Here is a 5760-nt window from a genome sequence, read left to right on the forward strand (position 1 = left end):
GCGAACCCTCGCCCACGTGGGCTGGCCCGGGCAAATTGCGGCGCTGTTCGTGCCGGCCGCGACCCGGAGCATCCCCGTGCCCATCGCTTGGCCACGCTGGCGCTGAGCCGGCCGCTCTGCCCTCCTGCTCCTCCTCCCGCAGCTCCTCGGGTCGCCCCATGCAGCAGGGACTCCCATTCTCCAAGGCATCTGTAGAAATTTGGGGATTTGGTCACCCTTAGGATGAGAACAAAGTTCGGAGTGTTCCCGAGCAAACGGTGTTTGCAAAATGTATGAAAGGGAAGACACCGGAATCGCATTAATTCCCATCTCCGGTCTGAAATGTAAAAGCTGATACAGAGATTACAGCTCTAATCACAGCAGCCACTTTGGGAGCGCGGGCAGAGCCGTGTGCCGACAGAGCAGCCAGAGCAAAACCCCCTCCAACACAGCGGCATTTTAAAGCCATCGCCTCAAAATCATTGTAATCACCCCAAAGCAGAGCCGTCACCCCCCTGCGCCCCGCAGGGTCTCCCGAGGGTGGGGCCGGCTGGAAGGATTCCTGGAATCAGGACAAGGCGAGCTCGGGGGGTCTCTGGTGCCCCACCTGAGCCTTGCAGATCCCCAAGGCTGGAAGCTCCCCCAGCCTCTTTCCAACACCCATCCCAACGCTTCCAGGCTCCAAGCAGTGCTCGGTGGCCCTGCCTTCCCCCAGCGCTTCCCCGGAGGGTTTGGGTCCCCGCTTCCCTCCGTCCCTCCCCCCCGGGCACTCCCGGCTGCGGCCGGGTCCCCTCTCAGCCAGGTGGGACCAGCTGGGCTCTCACCACCCCCCGGTCCGGGGTCTCCCCAGCCCTGGGGACCCTCTGAGCCAGACCCAGTCGGGGGTGACGTGTGCTGGGAGCCCGGCAGGGTCCGTCCTGCTCTGCAGCCACACACGGCTGCTCACCGTGCTTCCAGAGGAGTTACAGGACAACCCCCCCCTTTTTGGCTGCTTTTCCAGAAAGGAGTTCCATCACCTTTAGGAATAAATCCTATAAAATGTACCTCCGACAAGAACTGGTGCTATCCGACCTATTTAGCAGACATGGCACTAAGACATTCACTGGAAGTTTTGCAAAACTCTAAAAAAAACGACTCAAACTTTGAGCTGTTAAAACATTCCAGCTCTGTGCCTGATCCAACGTGTTTCCTCCTTTATCCTTAAAGTCTTTCCCAGAAAGAAAAAGGTTTCCAGCAACTCCAGAGCCTTTAAACCAACCCTGAGCAGTGAGGCAGTGCATACTTATTTTACACGTGCTCGAGTTGAAGCCTTGTAAGATCCTTCAGGTCCTTCCGTGTGGAAGAAGTTGGTTATCACAAGTCAAATAAAGTTCTCAAAGAGCTGCATGAAAGGCGCATTGTGCTTCCTCAGCCTCCCGTGTTTGTCATTCCCTTAACCACAGAAACACCCCGCTGTTCCCAAAGACGCTGAAAGGTATCAGTCACCTCAGAGGTAAATTAAATTAAAGCAGCTGCTGGCGATTTGTCCCTCTCTCAGTGGGGCATTGTTGGGGTATCGCGGGCCATTGTGCGGCTGGATGTTCCCTAATGTGGCACTTAGGCCAGCGGATATCGTGTCCCGGGTGATTCTATAGCCTGGCGCGTAAGGAGAGCCCGGCTCGCCTTATAAAAATTGCAGAACGATTGATTTCCTGAAAGCAAAGCTGCCGTGAAATATTGATACTGGAATCCTCGGTTCCCAGCGCCGCGGGCATCCAGCGGGACACGCCGGAGCGCTGGGGACAAGCCCACCCCAAAACCCTCCAGCTGCCGTACCAAAAACAGGAGCAGGGTGTGATGGTCGGGTGAGCAACACTTCAAACTGATCCCTGCTCAGGGCTGGGGGCTCCTCCTGCCTTCTGTATTCCTTTTATAGTCCTTTTTCTAGGCAAACATCTGTTAAAGTAATATATAATATTATAACTATGCATTTCTAACTTATCTGTACACTGTATAAACATACAGAAATATGTTTAGGAGCTCATTATGAATTATAACTGATTATTATATTAATTATATAATATTATAGAACTTATATTTATTAATAAATTACTCCAGGTTTTGAAAATTTCTCTGTCTCTTCTTAAAACACTTTCTAAAATCTGATTTTTATTCCAGCTGCAGTCCCTAGAGCTGCACACATAATAGGGGAACCACCTCCTGCCGAGGGGTCTCCCAGGGACGCCCCTCTCCTGTCCCCGCCCCGTGTTAATCTCCTTGTGCCCAGAGCAATGCTCTGCATTTACAGGGAATTAAACACAATCCTGAGCTCCTGGAGCCAAGGGAGGGCCCGGGAACACCGAGGGACGCAGAGGGACACAACAGCCTTAAACCAGCCCTAAACCAGCCCTAAACCAGCCCTAAACCAGCCTTAAACTCCCAGTGCTGTTTGTGCCACTGGTTTTAAAGCAGAACATTTCAGTAGCACCCAGCCTGGAGCCCCCAGGATCAGAGCTCGGGATTAATCCATTTTCCGCTGGCTCAGGCACCCTTTTAGCCAAACCTCCTGTTTTCAGATGTAAATAAGAGAAGCTTCTAAAGCCCCTGCAGCAGCTGTTTTCTGCTCGGGGAAGCAGGAGGTCGCCTGGATGAGTTAATGCACACAGGGCCCCTTTTAAACCTGGTTTAAAATCTCCTAAGCCGTTTTCCAGCAGGATGTGCCGTTCCAGTGACACCTCTGTGCTGGCCAACAAGGCCCCACAATGTCACACACAGGAAGCCCATCCTGACTTCCTGCACCACAAATTTATTTTGATAGAGTGGAGGAATGGTTTGGGTGGGAAGGACCTTAAATCCCATCCAGTGCCACCCCTGCCATGGCAGGGACACCTCCCACTGTCCCAGGCTGCTCCAAGCCCCAGTGTCCAGCCTGGCCTTGGGCACTGCCAGGGATCCAGGGGCAGCCCCAGCTGCTCTGGGCATCCTGTGCCAGGGCCTGCCCACCCTCACAGCCAGGAATTCCTTCCCAAGATCCCATCCATCCCTGTCCTCTGGCAGTGGGAAGCCATTCCCTGTGTCCTGTCCCTCCATGCCTTGTCCCCAGTCCCTCTGCAGCTCTCCTGGAGCCCCTTTAGGCCCTGGAGGGGGCTCTGAGCTCTCCCTGGATCCTTCTCCTCTCCAGCTGAGCACTCGCAGCTCTCCCAGCCTGTCAGTGTCTCATTCCAGAGTAAAGGAATGCAGGACACACAGTCTGATCCTGCAATTCCCCAGTAATTCTACTAAAACACGTTTACAATTCATCCTCTCTCAGAATGATCTCCAAATCCACCCCTGTTCTGCACATCCCACAGCAGCCTCTCAGCATCTGTTCCCCACATTTTCTCAGCTCCGTACCCGCACACCCCAAACCTCTGCACACACAGACAGGATCCTCTGGGGACACACAAATGAGCAGCAGTTAATCACCTGGAAGGCCCTGTTTAGAGAGATTTAAGCAGAAAACCCCAAGCCTTGCCCAGGTACAAGGATTTGGGATGTAGATGTCAGTGATCCATAAGCAAACCAAGGTATTTGGTCCCACAGGAGCCCAGTCATTCCCACCTCCTGATCCAATTAGCCATGGAGCTCAGGCTCTGCTGCTCCCAGCTCTCCTCTGCTCCAGGTAATTGAAACCCCATCAGGGAAAGATTCATTAAGGTGTTTAATTGGGTTTAAGTGGCTCACCCTGCTCTGACAGCGCTCAAATGTGGTGGCTTATGAACCTTTGCTCGGCCAGCAGGTTTGTGCCTGGGCATCCTCAGCAAACCTGCTTCCACAGCATGGAATCGTGGTCAGCCCGCTTTTAAAGGACCTCTAAGATCTTGGAGTCCACCTGTTAACCCAAATCCTGAGAGCAGCCCCTCGGAGAGCTCCCAGCTGCCTCCCTGAAGGGCACCAGGTCACAGCAGCCTCGAGTGAGCCAATCTGCTGAAATTAAAATCTGAAGTGGAAGTGGCTCTCTCCAGCCTTTTATCTTCTCCAATAATTTCTAGATGGGATTGTAGGGCCAAAGGCCAGTCCCAGCACACCCAAGTGAAGAGAAAAATTCTGGGGTATGTTAATTACCTCTTTTTTCCCTCTTTGCTGAGTTCAGGGAGGTCACTCACGAGCAGCTCTTCTGGGCTTGCTCTGAGTTGCACCAAGTAGTGACCAAGCAACCCGTGATTAGAAAGGGGAAAGTTTTCCAAGGTCAAGGAGAGTCCAGGCACTCAGACCTCTCTGGAGACGCGTGGCTGCGCTGGGCAGGGCTGAAGGAGGCCTCGGAGTCTGACGATCCCTGACCTGCTCAAACAGCACGAGAAGGTGCAGAGCCACCCCCACGCTCTTTACTTTTCTGCACGAATTTCAGACCGAAGGCTGAGCTGCTGAGCCCAGCAGGTGCCGAGCAGTCGGTTCCCTGCTGAGCAGGTGAGCGCTCCCAGGATGAATTCAGCGCAGATCCTGCTCCCAGCCAGGCTCCTGGAGGATTGTGTTTGGTTTCCAGAGCTGGGAGCCCCCGCTCTGGCTGTGAGCTGTACCCACACCGTGGAGCAGACAGGGGACACGGAGCTGTCACTCCATCCCAAAGCACGGCCCGGAGCCCTGTCCCCAGCCCAGGCTCTCCCGGTCCCGGAGCAGCACCAGCGCATCCATGGAGCCCGGTGCCGTGGCATTGCCATGGCAATCAGCACCACACAGGGACTAAAAATAAACCCCAGCTCTGCAGAGCACAAAGATCATCCTGAATCCCAGCCCTGACTCAGCCACCTCCGAGCCTGGAGGTGTGTGCTGCTGGGTGCCCGCTCCTCCACGTTCCCACCCATCCCCTCCACCATCCAGGGCTGGCTGCTGAGCTCCCTTGGCACAGGTTTTCCTTCAGCCCTGATCCACCCCCGGGCTCTGCCACTGAGAGTGCCCGGGAGCAGGTGGGCATCACTCCAGTGTTCATCCAGAAAACCTCCTCTTTTCCTCTAAAACCCCCAAATCCAACTGATTCCTCCTGCATTCCCAGAGTCCCAAGCAGCATCTCCCCTCCACACCACAAAACCCTGAGAGCTGGGCCAGCTCCAGCCACTAGAGGAGAGGCTGGGCCCTTGACAGTGACTCGTCCCAGGGCACCTGGCCCAAACTGTAACAAAATTACTGCAAGAGCAGCGCTGGAAGCATCTCCCGGGGATAAAAGCTGCATTTCCCAGCGGCAGCCACATCATTCCTGGGCACAAAGCCGACAGGAGCCAGGGCCACCAGGGCAGAGCTGTGGGAGCCCAGAGCATCCCCGTCCCAAAAGCTCCGCAGGCTCCCGGGGACAAACGCAGCCCAGGACTCGGGTGGCAGGGCCATGGATGATGGATGGGAGCCCTGGATGATTCCTGCTGCCTCCTGAGAAGGGTGGGGACAGCAGGCCACACCCAGGGACTGTCCCCAGCCCACTGCACCCTGCAAAGGCAGACACCCTTCTCCCTAATGAACACTTCTCTTAATGAACACACAAACTTGGCTCCCCACAAAGCTTCGTTTACCCCACAATGTTTTTTTCCACCCTAAATAACATTTAAAAAAGGGAAAAAGTCCTGCAAGCAGCTTTATATTGACTGCTGTATCCCAAACCACTCTAGGGAAGGAACAACAAGAAAAATATCCCAGCTGTAAAGGGGCTCTTGAGCACACATTTAAATCAATTACATCCATAAAACCAGCTTTTTCAACCCCAAAAACATTCCCATTCATAATATAGTTTCTACACCTAAGCCCCTAAAAAAGAAAAAAAAAAGAGCCACACCAAGG

The sequence above is a fragment of the Corvus moneduloides genome, chromosome 10, assembly GCF_009650955.1.
Source record: "Corvus moneduloides isolate bCorMon1 chromosome 10, bCorMon1.pri, whole genome shotgun sequence".
In the NCBI taxonomy this organism is placed as follows: domain Eukaryota; kingdom Metazoa; phylum Chordata; class Aves; order Passeriformes; family Corvidae; genus Corvus; species Corvus moneduloides.